The following is a 13,746-nucleotide window of genomic DNA, read 5'->3' as shown; positions in this document are numbered from 1 at the left end:
GATAAGTTTCATATAAGCATCTTATAGTTGGATTACGTTTTTCTATCCATTCAGCTGTGCTATATCTTTTTAACCGAGGTTTAAGGTTATTATTGATACATGAGGCTTTGTTCCTGTCATTTTGTTCATTGTTTTCTGGTTGCTTTAGATATTATTTGTTTCTTTTTTCTTCTCTTTTTGCCTGTCAATATGGTTTTGTGGATTTCGGACCATTTGAGTCCATTCTCGTCTTCCTTTCTGTGATTTGCTTTACCAATTAGTTTTATACATTCATGTGTTTTCATGATGGTAAATATTGTCCTTCTGCTTCCAGGTTTATAACTCCCTTGAGCATTTCTTGTAGCACTGGTTTAGCGGTAATAGATTTCTTTGATATTTACTTAAGAAAGATTTTATCTCTCCTAATTATAAAAGTAATCTTGTTAGATATAGTATTCTTGGGTTTGCCTCTTTCAGCACTTTTAATATGTTACCCCGTCCTCTTCTGGCTTATTAGGTTCCACTGAGAATTCCACTGTTAGTCTGAAGGTGTTTCCTTTATAGGTGACTAGATGCTTTTCTCTGGCTCTTTTTATGATTCATTCTTTATCTCTGACTTTAGACAGTGTATTAGTCCATTCTCATGTTACTATAAAGAACTGCCTGAGATTGGGTAATTTATAAAGGAAAGAAGTTTAATTGATTTACAGTTCTCCAGGGCAGGGGAAGACTCAGGAAACTTACAATTATAGCATAAGGCGAAGGAAACACATCCTTATTCACAAGGCGGCAGGAGAGACAGAAGTGCCAAGCAAAGGGGGGAAAGGCCTTTATAAAACCATCAGATATTGTGAGAACTCACTCACTATCACAAGAACAGCATGAGGTATAACTGCCCCCATAATTCAATTACTTCCACTGGGTCCCTAATGCTGACAGTGTAGAGGTTATGGAAACTAAAATTCAGATGAGATTTGGGTGGGGACACAGCCAAACCATACCATTCCACCTCTGACCCCTCCCAAATCTCATGTTCTCACATTTCAAAACACAAGCATGCGTTTCCAACAGTCCCCCAAAGTCTTAGTTCATTCCAGCATTAACCCAAAAGTCTGAGCCCAAAGTCTCATCTGAGAAAAGGCAAATCCCTCCCACCTATGAGCCTGTAAAATCAAAAGCAAGTTAGTTACTTCCTAAATACAATGAGGGTACAGACATTGGGTAAATACGCCCATTCCAAATGGAAGAAATTGGCCAAAAGAAAGGGCTTACAGGGCCCATGTATGTCTGAAATTCAATGGTGTAGTCATTAAACCTTAAAGTTCCAAAATTATCTCCTTTGATTCCATGTCTCACATCCAGGTCACACTGATGCAATAGGTGGGACCCCATGGTCTTGTGAAGCTGAACCCCTGTGGCTTCACAGAGTACAATTCCCCTCCCAGCTGCTTTCACAGGTTGGTGTTGAGTGTCTGTGGCTTTTCTAGGTGAACTGTACAAGCTGTTGGTGAATCTACCATTCTGGTGTCTGCAGGATAGCGGCCCTCTTCTCGCAGCTTCTCTAGGTAGTGCTCTAGTGGGGACTCTGTGTAGGGGCTCCAACCCCACATTTCCTTCCTACACTGCCCTAGCAGAGGTTCTCCATGAAGTCTCTGCCCTTGCAGAAAATTCTTCCTGGACATCCAGGCATTTCCATACATCCTCTGAAATCTAGGTGGAGGTTCCCAAACCTCAATTCTTGTCTTCCACATGCCTGCAGGCCCAATACCATGTGGAAGCTGCCAAGGCTTAGGGCTTTCACCCTCTGAAGCAATGACCTGAGCTGTACCTTGGCCCCTTGTAGCAATGGATGGAGCAGCTGGGATGCAGGACACCAAGTCTGGAGGCTACGCACAGCAATGGGTGCCCTGGACCCAGTCCACAAAACCATATTTGCCTCCTAGGCCTCTAGGCCTGTGGTGGCAGGGGCTGCCATGAAGGTCTCTGACATGCCTTGAGGCATTTTCCCCATTGTCTTGGTGATTAGCATTTGGCTCCTCACTACTTTTGCAAATTTCTGCAGCTGGCTTGAATTTCTACCTGGAATATGAGTTTTTCTTCCTTAAATGTATCATCAGGCTGCAGATTTTCCAAACTTTTATTCTCTATCACTTCTTGAACACTGCCATTTAGAAATTTCTTCTGCCAGATACCCTAAATCACCTCTCTCAAGTTCAAAGTTCCACAGATTTCTAGGGCAGGATCAAAATGCCACCAGTCTCTTTGCTACAGTTCCCAAGAAGTTCCTCATCTCCATCTGAGACCACCTCAACCTGGACTTCATTGTCTGTATCACTATCAGTATTTTGGTCAAAACCATTCAACAAGTCTCTAGGAAGTTTCAAGCTTTCCCAAGTCTTCCTGTATTCTCCTGAGCCCTCCAAACTGTTCCAACCTCTGCCTGTTACCCAGTTCCAAAGTTGCTTCCACATTTTTGGGTATCTTTATAGCAGCACCAACTCTCTGTGGTACAAATTTACTGTATTAGTTCATTCTCATGCTGCTATAAAGAACTACCCAAGACTAGGTAATTTATAAAGGAAAGAGGTTTAATTGACTCACAGTTCTCAAGGGCTGGGGAGGCCTCAGGAAACTTACAATCATGGTGGAAAGGGAAGCAAACATGTCCTTTCTTCATAAGGTGGCAGGAGAGAGGGAATTTCTGAGAAAAAAGGGAAAAGCCCCTTATAAAACCATCAGATCTCATAAGAACTCACTATCATGAGAACAGCATGTATGTAACTGCTCCCATGATTCAATTACCTTCCACTGGGTCCTTCCCATAACATGTGGTGATTATGGGAACGACAATTCAAGATGAGATTTGGGTAAGAACACAGCAAAACCATATCAGACAGTCTGACTATAATGTACCCTAGAAAAAACTTTTTGCATTGTATCTACCTGGGGAACACTGAGCCATCTGTATCTGAGTGTCTACATCTCTAGCTAGCCTTGGAAAGTCTTTATTATTTTTTAAATAAGTTTTAATCCCTTCATTTTCTCTATGTCCTCAGTGATACAAAAAATTAAATATTCAGTCATTTTATGTGTCCCAAATGTCACAAAGGCTTTGTTCATTCTTTATTTTTCTTGGCTGGATTATTTCAAAAGATTTGCCCTCAAGTTCTGAGACTTTTTTTTCTTCTGCTTGATCTAATCTATTGTTGAAGCTTATATATATATATTTTTGAATTTCCTCCAAAATATTTTTTGTTCCAGAATTTCTATTTGATTCTTTTTCAAAATAGCTATCTCTTTGGCAAATTTCTTATTCAAATCCTGAACCATTTGATAGATTTCATTGTATTATCTTACAGAATTCACTTGTATCTCACTGAGCTCCTCTAAAATTTATATTTTGATTTCTTTTTCTGGGATTTAAAAATTTTCTTTTTGATTAAGATATATTGCAGGACAGTTATTGTGTTTCTTTGGAGGTGTCATATTTCTTTGCTTTTCTATTTCCCATGTCTTTATGTTGATATCTGCACCTCTGTTATAACAGTCACCTCTTTCTATTTTTTAATTTTTACCTTCATAGTAGAGGACTTTTTCTTGAAATTGTATTTCTTGTGTTGGTTAGATAGGGCACTTTGGCTTTGAGTCTAGGTGCATTCAGTAGTATTGTTTCTGTATGATTTCTTTGGCAGTAAACAGCATTAGTGGTATCTATAATTTCCTTTTTGAGGTTATAGTTAAAGTGGAGGCTGTGGTAAAGTTGCGTTGGGTACTGAGATGTCAGGTAGGCCAGTCTTCAAGCCCCAGTGGAGCAGTGGCAGGCTGAGCATGTCTATCCTTGTGACCCATGGTGGTTTACAGTGGCACTGATGTTGGTGGATACCAGCAGCCTGATTATTGGGCATCCAGGTGGCTTGCTTGGATGCCAGTAGTGCCAGCAGTGGACTGGGCAGGTGGGCAGGTTCTCAGGCCAGCATGGTATGGGCAAAGGCAGTAACAGTGGTGAGATGACTCTTTGTGTCCCAAGAAGTATGTATTGCTTTTGACAGTGGCTGTGATGAGCTGGGCAGGCCAGTCTTCAGACCCACAGATGGCATTCTCAGGTAGATGCCAGCTGAGGTAATAGTAGCCAGGAGTTTAGGCCCAACCTCAAACCCCTTGGGAGGAATGCTCAGGTGCCCTGGATAGTGGATTGAGTTGGGCAATCCCCAGAATGCTAGGCTATGTGCTCCATCTTGGAGTGAGGAGGGGGGTTGGTGATGAGTATGGGGATATAAAACCGAAAGTATAATTCATGAAAGGAAAAATTAATAAGTTGCACTAAAACTCTGCACTGTTGAGAGACTAAAGAGACAGGCCACTGATTGGGAAAAAAAAGATACTCGTAAACCACATATCTGATAAAGGACTTGTGTACAAAATATCCAAAGAACTCTTAAAATTCAACAATAAGAAAGCAAATAACCCAGTTATAAAATGGGTAAAAGAGCTAAGCACATACCACACCAATGATAAATATACAACAAATAAGCATATGACAACATGCTCAACATCACATCTTATTAGATGGCTGCAAATTAAAACAATAAGGAGATACCACTTATACAATTATGCTTTATTTTATTGCTGGTACAAATGCAACATTTTATACTTTGGATTAGAGTTTGGTAGTTTTTAACAAAGCTAAATATTGTCTTATCACATGATCCAGCAATCATGCTTCTAATTATTTGCCTAATTGAGTTGAAAACACGTCTACCCAAAAACCTGCACGCAACCCTTCATAGCAACTTTATTCACAATCATCATAAACTCAAAGTAACCAAGATGTCTTTCAATAGCTGAATGGGCAAATAGTGGTATAACTACATTATGAAATATTATTCAACATTTAGAAGAAATGAGCCATCAAGCCATGATAAGACATGGAGGAACTTAAACATACATTACTAAGTGAAAAAAGGCAATCTGAAAAGTTCTGTGATTCTAGTTGTATGACATCCTTGAAAAGGCAGAACTATGGAGGCAGTAAAGAGATCAGTGATTGCCAGGAACTTGAGGTGAGGGAAGCATTAATAGGTAGAGCAAGGGGATTTTTAAGGCAGTGGAACTATTCTACATGAAACTGCAATGGTAGATCCATGGCATGCATTTGTCAAAACCCATAAAACTATATGACACAAAGAGTGAATCTTAATGAAAACTGTGGCCCATAGTTAATAATAATGTATTGGTTTGTTAATTATAACAAATATACTACTAATGCAAGATATTAATAATAGGAGAAACTATATAGGGGGGTAAGGAGGTTGGGGTTAGGTATATAGAATTCTATGTATGATCTGCTCAATCATTCCATAAATCTAAAACTCTACTAAAAAAAATTTAGCAATGGTAAATTTAGCAATTTTAAAAATTAACTAAATAGCACCAAAGCACCAAAGAAGGAGTTGACAGAAGAGAAGGGATTCAAATGATTTTCCAAGGCACATTATTATTTCATGTTCATAGAGATGAAAAAGAACTATGAAAGAAGAGACCAGCAAATTGAGAAGAAACTGGGTAGAACATGGTATCCTAGAAGCTAAGTGAAGAAATAGCTCAAAGGGGTGGGAGTAATAAGTCATATCAGACACTGATAATGGGCTAAGTACGACGAAGACTGAAATATTCCAGTATATTTAGCAAAGTGGAAATTGTCATCAGTGACCATCAGTGGAGTCTGGGGGTGTGGTGGGGGAAAAGCCCTGATCCTATGGTTTTCAGAGAAATAGTGAATACAGATAAAGCTTTTCAGGAGTTTTTTGCTACAAAGGGAGCAAAGAAATGGGAAAAACCTCAAAGGGATATGGCATTGAGAGAGAGGTTTTTAAGATGAGAAAATTTACAAAATATGTATGTGCTGATGGAAATTATCCAGTAGAAAGGGGAGAAATTATGATTCAAGAGAAAGAGTGAGAGAATCCTGAAATGATGAAAGATAAGAAATGGGATCTAGTCTACAAATGGAAGGACTAGGGGTGTGTGGACAATTCACTCAAAATAGTGTGGAAGGAAGAGTATATGAGCACAGATCCTGGTAGGTGGGATGACAGAGTAGTCACAGCTCTTAGAAATTTTCTGCTTCTATTTTCTCAGATAAATTGAAAACATGCTTAATAGCTGAAAGTGATAATGGGGAAGAAGGCATTGGAGCCTTGAGGAAAAGAGGGAAGATATAAAACAGCCATCCAGCAAGTGGGAGAATGAAATGTTATAGGATTGCCAAGAAGCACTGAGAGCCAACCTGGGGTGGATGGCATAAATGTAAACTGACAATAGTATGCACAGTTACCATTTTGTTCTAGCCATGTTTAGCTGACAGGCACAGGCTGGGATTAGTCGGAGTTGTATTTAACCAGGATGGGGCTTTGCTAGTGTGAAATAAGGTGTAGGGAGTTGAGCATGTATGCAAAGGAATGATTATAAGGGTGGACCATAGAACCTAAATTGAGTGAAGAAGTAAATTAGGACATAAAAGGGAAAGTGAGGGATAAGCAGAAACAGTGAATAATATAGATCCTGGGGAGGCTAGAAATATTTTTCGGAGTCATAGTACTAGAAGGAGTGATATTAAACCTTGTAGATCATAGTTGGGGAGGGACATACTTCAAATTGAGTTGGAAAAGTTTTAAATATTGATAATGACAAGTTCTCGGGTGTCCCCATTGGATTGAATTATCGTAATGTCTTAGTTTGTGCTGCTATAACAAAATACCTCATATTGGGTAATTTACAAAGAACAGAAATTTATTTCTCACAGTCTGGAAGCTAGAGGTCCAAGATCAAGGCACCAGTAGGTTCAGTGTCTGGTCAGGACCCAGTTTCTCTCCTTCCAAGATGGCAACTTGTCTCTGTGTTCTCTGGAGGGGATAAACACTGTCATCCTCACATGGTGGAAGGCAGAAGAACAAAAAGGACAAATGTTGTGTGAAGCCTCTTTTATGAGGCATTAATCCCACTCACCCATTCACAAACACAGAACTCTAACACCCTAATCACTTCCTAAATCCCACCTTCTAATAACTGCTGCACTGGGGACTAAGTTTCAACATATGAATTTTGGAGGGACACATACATTCATACCGTAGAGGGTGGTCAAGATAATTAGAGGAGAGGAGGTTATGGAACTAAGAGACTAGGGTATTGGAAAAGGTCATCTGTTATCTGCATGAATACAGATATAGAAATCGCCAAGAGAACTGCTGCTGCTCCATTGGCTGATGGGGTGAGTTTACATTGACTTGCCCATATGAAAGCTATTAATATAGACACTTTCAACTCCTTGCAGATGCCATTTCAGTCACATAAGTTTCAGAATTCCTGTGGCTTGGCTGCTACTGGGAAGCAGATACATTTTGCCTCATGTGCTATGCATTTCAGGAGCAAACAAAAATGATGACGCATTTCACAGGAAAACAGGACCAGGATCAAGGTTATGGAATTCAACAAATATGAACTGTCAGAAGCTAGAAGACTGGCTTAGTAGTAGAGACCTCAGGGTCAAAATACTCAAGTTTCCTTGGAACCAGAGATTCCAATCTCAAATGTTTCAACTCTGTCCTTCACCCTTTGAAGGCAGGTAAATTGGGTAGCACAGAATTGATTGGACAGGGTCTTTCAGATGACATCCTAAGACCAAAAGCTCCATCTGCTTTCTTAGGACATCAGGTAATTCGTGGCTTTTTTTTTTTTTTTTTAGGAACAAGGACTGACATTACAACACTTGGCCAATACTAAAGTATAGACTGAAAAAAATGGAGACATTGATTTTACCCTGGAATGTATTCACATATAAGTCACCCTCCAAAAGTAAACAGAGAGAACAGTAATATGATATCAAAGCAAAGAAGTTCTGTGTTTCTGGTTCGCTCAGTAATTCACTCTCCAATGTGCATAATATATATACCCAATTCTAATGCAGTGAAATGTCAACTTTGAACAAGTGAGATAAGTTTTTAAGGAAAGGACAAACATCTGACTTTAATAAACAGAATTATCTGAGATGTTCTCAGAGTTGTTATTGGTTATCATTCTATTCTAATAAATCACTGTAGGGAAGCAAAAGGAATTGGTTGTCATAGATGTTTTTCAACATGGTCTCAAAGTAAATTTATCAATTGAAGCAAATCTATAATCCTTCATGAATATAATTTAGAGAATCAGGAATTCAAACTGCTTGCCTAGGCATCATACCTGATTAATATAAAATCAATCACCTTCAAGTAATCATCACTGCAAACATTTCAAGGTACTAAACAAGTTCAAAACATACAAGAAAAAAAGTATATCACTTCGTTACTAAGCAAATTTTGCACTTATAAAACAATATACTTGGTATTAGGCAAGTCATAGGTAAACATCACTTGTGATTGCTATGTTGCAGCATCAGGAAAATGTTATAGATTGTGGACAAGAAACTGTAGTCAATAATGGCTTATCTTGTACATGGCTTTGTTCATGTTTGAAATACACTATAAGACATGAACCAATACACTGTATGTGCAGACGCTTTCTTTCATGAGTTTCTGTCATAAAAGTAGAACCAGGTTTCCAAGTAATAGCTTCAGGCCTGTAAAATACTTGAACAGTTACTGAATATGTTTAATGATGTCAAATGTAGTTGTCTTCTTCCAAAATTCCTGGTCTAGACAAGTTTATAAAGCAGGTATGCAAATTTTGCAATGAGAACATTTTTTCCCCCAGTGAAGGAAGATAAAATGTTGATCTTGGTTCAGTGCTGCTAACTGACCAGTTAAAGATGCTCTGCCTTTATTCTGATTTATATTTGGCAATGTGACTGAATTCACAGCCTATAGATTAAATGTTAGCTATTTTAGAAAGTTGAAATCTGTCAAGAAGTGGTAGTTATCACATTATATACCATTTATGAAACCAATAAATGCTATTTCTATCAGGAAAAAGCATTTGTGGATGATTAACAAAGAAAACACAAAACCAGAGCAAGAAAGATGTATTTCCATCCTTACAGTCATATACAACTATTCAAGATATTAATTGTAACTTTTGCTCTAGTGCAATCTCAGGCTTTCACATAAGCTCTAAATTCACACTAAATAAACTTGGCAGTGACTGGGTGACCTTTAGGATAAACTAATGTCTGAGTCTATCCAGTACAAGCAATGCTGTGCTTCATAGTCAATTATCATTCAAGTTAATTCTCTATTTTTCAAACGCTAACTCACTACTCCCATCACAACACATCCTGCACTGAAATTCCCCTTGGTATGGTCCTATCCCCTCTTCAGATTGAAGAGACTGGGGAAAGATAAGGGACTTAATTAACATGTTGATTCATTATTGAAAGTCATTGTAGTGGTCCTCAGGAGCAATGTTTCCAAGTAAGGTAGAGGAGGAATTTTATTCCCCTAGTGCCAGTTTTAGAATCTAGTTAGAACTATTACTTCTATTCTCCTAGGGCATAGTTCCCCTTTGGTGTTAGAGACAGACACAAGAAGAATAAAAGATTCTGTAGTCATTGATTATCTTTAATTTGAAGTTAAAATTATTGTCAAAGGCCAATTTATTTTCCTAACAACCATGAAGTTATGGGAAGGTAATATTAAGCCAAATTTTATGAATGGGAAACTGAAAATTATAGCATTACTGGAACTAAGCCTAAGCTGAAAACACACTTAAGGTCTTTCAAACCCCTTCCTTGTTCTTTCAACCAGAGTCAAAATAAGGTGTTATTTAGCTCAAATTTAAGTAACCATATGTAACATATAGCTACTATGTACTCACAAAAATTTTTAAAAATAGATAATAAAGTGTCACACGTTTCTCTCAAAAAAAAAGAAAAAAACAAATAATCATATATTTTCTTAGGAAGCAAAGGTGAATTATTTGAACTGGCCTTTTAAAAAAATTACTGATAAAACACTCAGATCAATGCCAAATCTATTTCCTAGAATATTTACCCAGGCCAAGGCTGAGATAATAGCATTCTCCAAGCTTTCTTGCTTCTGAGATATACTTGATCCATCTCACGGCAACTATTATTAGTGAAATATCACTGTCAATGCCCAGTCAGGAGCTCTCTAGCTGCATATTAACTAAACTTGGGCATTTATAAAACTAACATTATCACAATATAGTTATTAACTAAACTTGAATCACTTTAAAAAGATGTAAAATTTAAGGAAACATCAGTTGTAGTTTCCTGAATTTAACCTAGAAATTCTATATGAATAGGATACTCAGTCAATAATGATAGATAGATATAGATAGATAGATAGGCAGATAGATAAATAGATATATACACACATACATAATACATACACATAGGGGTAGGGATAATGTTTACCTGACATTAATCAGATAAACATGGGAAAAAATGCAAAGCAACAAGTGTGAGAAGAGCTCGGAAGAAAACGATGAACCCTAAGATGATATGGATTGGTTTCCCCAAGTCTATGGAGTTGGGCAAGTTGGCATGAGGAACATAGTCTCTCAATCTGTTGAACTTGGGTCAAAACTAAGTAGATAAAGATGGTAAGAACGGGACAGAGGCCAGTTTGGAGGTGGTTAAAGATGGGTTAAAGCTGAGAACAGCAAAGATTTGGTTTTCTCACAATGAACCCAAGAATATGTTTCTTCAATCACTACATCTTGTTTAGTATTATAGATATTTTTATTGGTTATTACTATAATACTAAATAATATTATTTAATATTATAAGCAATCACTACTTATAAGGACACATCAGATCACAGAACTAATCTAAAATATGTTCATTTATGTACAAGAGAAAAGGAAACTGGGCTACAAGTAAACAGACTATGCATTTCACCAACTGGGCCTCAGTTTCCACCATAAAATAAGGTATGTCTTCAAGTTAAAAGTACTGGAAAATAGTCACAAAATGGCTTAAGTAAGCAGGGAAAACATTGGCTCACTCTTATTTCTCTGTCTCTCTTTTCAGTTTTTCTCTGCATTGAATTTGTTTTTTGACAAGCTCTTTCAACCTGGGGTCAAAGATAGCCCATGGCAGCTCAGAGCACTAGAGCTAGCAGTCCTCAGTGACACGGAGCGCTCTTTCAAAAGCTCCAGTAATACTCTCAGGAAATGTTATAATGGGCCTGTTGGGTCACATGTCCATACCTGACTCAATCACTGTAGCCAGGGGAATGGTGTACTGTGATAGCCAGGCTGGGTACCATGCCCATTCCTGGGGCATGGGATAGGGGGCCATGTGGTTTCTAGCCTCCCTGGATAAGGGAGGAGCAACTACTGAAAGGAAAAGATGCTGTTGAAACAGACAAAATGTGAATGACCACTGCAGTGAATTATTTATCATTTTTAAAAATTAATATTCTACTACCCTAAATTTACTGACAAAACAGAGGCAATATGCATATTCTAAAACTCTTTATAACAAGGCGTATGTTTTGATTTTCTGAGAAGGCTCTAATGGCCCTTGCCAACACACTAAATGGCAGTTTGCATTGCCTGTGTGTTCTGTCATAAACATAATGTGCTTCACATCTCTCCTCAGTTTATACATCTTCATTTTTAATTGGCCACTAATGTTTTCTGAATGTCTTCACATTCTCGCACAGCGCACTATAAGAAGGTAGATGTTACCCACATACACTCTCATAAAGATTTAAGAACATTAGAATACCTCATCGGTTTGCACTGCTAGAAACGCTAGGTTTCCAAAAGGACACAACCAAGATCAAGAGGGAAGAAAGGAGTACTATCCCTGGCTGTACTCCAACTTTGGCCAAACATAAGCAAATAAGTAAAATTTGTCTTTGGTGTTTGCCTCCCTCTAGGTTTCTATCTCTCAGAGCCCACAGAGCCAAAGCTTTTTCAAGATAACCCTTACTTCCCCAGACACACTTCCTAGGCTGCTGCTAAAACTGAAGTTCCCTGAGAAAGAAAAGAATGAGAACACAGAAAAAGCATTCAATGGTTTATTTTACATCATAAAGGGAATTCATATCAATAACAATAAGTGATAATTAATTAAAATTGAAAAAATTGTCCTTGTTCTGTGTTGCCTCCACTGAATAATTTATCACCGCATCACCAACCAACCCAAACATGGCCACGATGTAGAAGCAGCAGTCTCTCTCCTTCTGCTTTTAATTTGGCTCTCCCAGCCTCACGTCTACCCCCAACAACCTTCTCACTCCCCACCCCTTGAATCCTGTGGCTTCATAGACATTTTAATGCTCATCACCATGGTGTTTAGCAGTTCCTTCTAAATCCTTCTCTAACCAAGGTGAAATTTAGTATTTTATCGGCTTTAAGCAACTGCTTCACAAAAAAGAGACCACATGACTTTGTTTCTAAAGAAGAGCAGATCATCCCGACACAACCTGGGGAATCTACAGAAAAACTATTTCTGACCTCTGCTCTGCATTAAGTCTCACTCCATGGCTTTGTTATTTTTGGACAGTGAAATTACAGAGTTGCATGCCAAGCTCTTTCCAACAGCAGGTTAATTTAGCTATGTCGGCTGCTAAGTTCCTATTTTATCCTGCTCGCCACTTAGTCGCCTAAGGACAAGTCTGGGTCTTTATCTCCTCCCAGGATGGCCTCCTGAGTGCTGCTTGTTAAAAATGACACAATGCCAATATTATAATAAAGACACAGCTTAAATATTTGAAGTAAACAACAAGGTCATTACCAACCAACTGCCAAATACAGGCTACTTCTGATAAGTCTTTCAAAAAAAAAAATCAAAACAAAAACCCACATGGTTTTCATTTTTCACACACAGATAAGGTCATTTTAATATAACCAGAGATGGGGGGACACATTATGCAAATGTAGTAACAAACGTAAAATGATAAATTAGCAAGCAACTATTTAATTATTACTGTGACTAATTCCTGTAGATTGTGCCACAGCTAATGAACCTGAACTTGTCCTGGTTGACTGCAGTGTTCTGTTGAAACATTTCCATTTGGTTTGTTTGCTGCCTCTGCAGCTCAGTGAAGTAGATGGCATCTGTTTAATGAGCTCCCACTTCATTACAGAGCTGTACTACTTACTGATTCATTCTCCTTAAGCATGCAGGCTGTGTACTCTGCTGTTGTTTTAAAGCAAATACTAATTTATGATTACCTGTCACATTAGGCCATTGAAAATTGTACTCACACTGGCTTACATGAGGAGAATGCTGATGAGCTGATTATGGTCTGTGGTAGTGTCCCTTGCTTATAATCCGCGGACATAAATTCAGATCCCAGTACAATATGGGCTCCGGAACAATAGATGCTGTTTGAGAGGAAGGAGAGGGAAGGAAAGGGGGGTGAAATCATCACATGTAAATGCACAGACTCTCTCAAAGCCAACAAACTCAGCAATGACCTAATTCAATGTGCAGGGATCATCAGAAACACCCGTTACACTGTGTCATGTACAGAGGAGGATGAATGACTCTCTGGCTATTCACTCCCTGGCATGGTCATTATCTAATTGAAGTCTGATGCCCAAGCAAGGCAGATCCTGACACAGTGACTGCAAGCCTCTATTGTATGGAATAAATCCTATAGATGTGTCCTAAAATGATACTTGCAGAGAAAATTCCAGTCAATAACACTTTTCCAAAATGTAGCTTTTCGTCTTAAAGCCTAATATTTACCTGCAGGCTTTAGCACAATGCTCTTTTACTAGTTTTTTCCCCCCTCTGTCCTCCCTTACAAGCATGCCATTTGCACTTTCAAACACAATATTATGCAAAATACTTCA

Source organism: Pongo pygmaeus, chromosome 4 (genome assembly GCF_028885625.2).
Source record: "Pongo pygmaeus isolate AG05252 chromosome 4, NHGRI_mPonPyg2-v2.0_pri, whole genome shotgun sequence".
Lineage (NCBI taxonomy): Eukaryota > Metazoa > Chordata > Mammalia > Primates > Hominidae > Pongo > Pongo pygmaeus.
Note: the sequence above shows the minus strand (reverse complement) of the source record.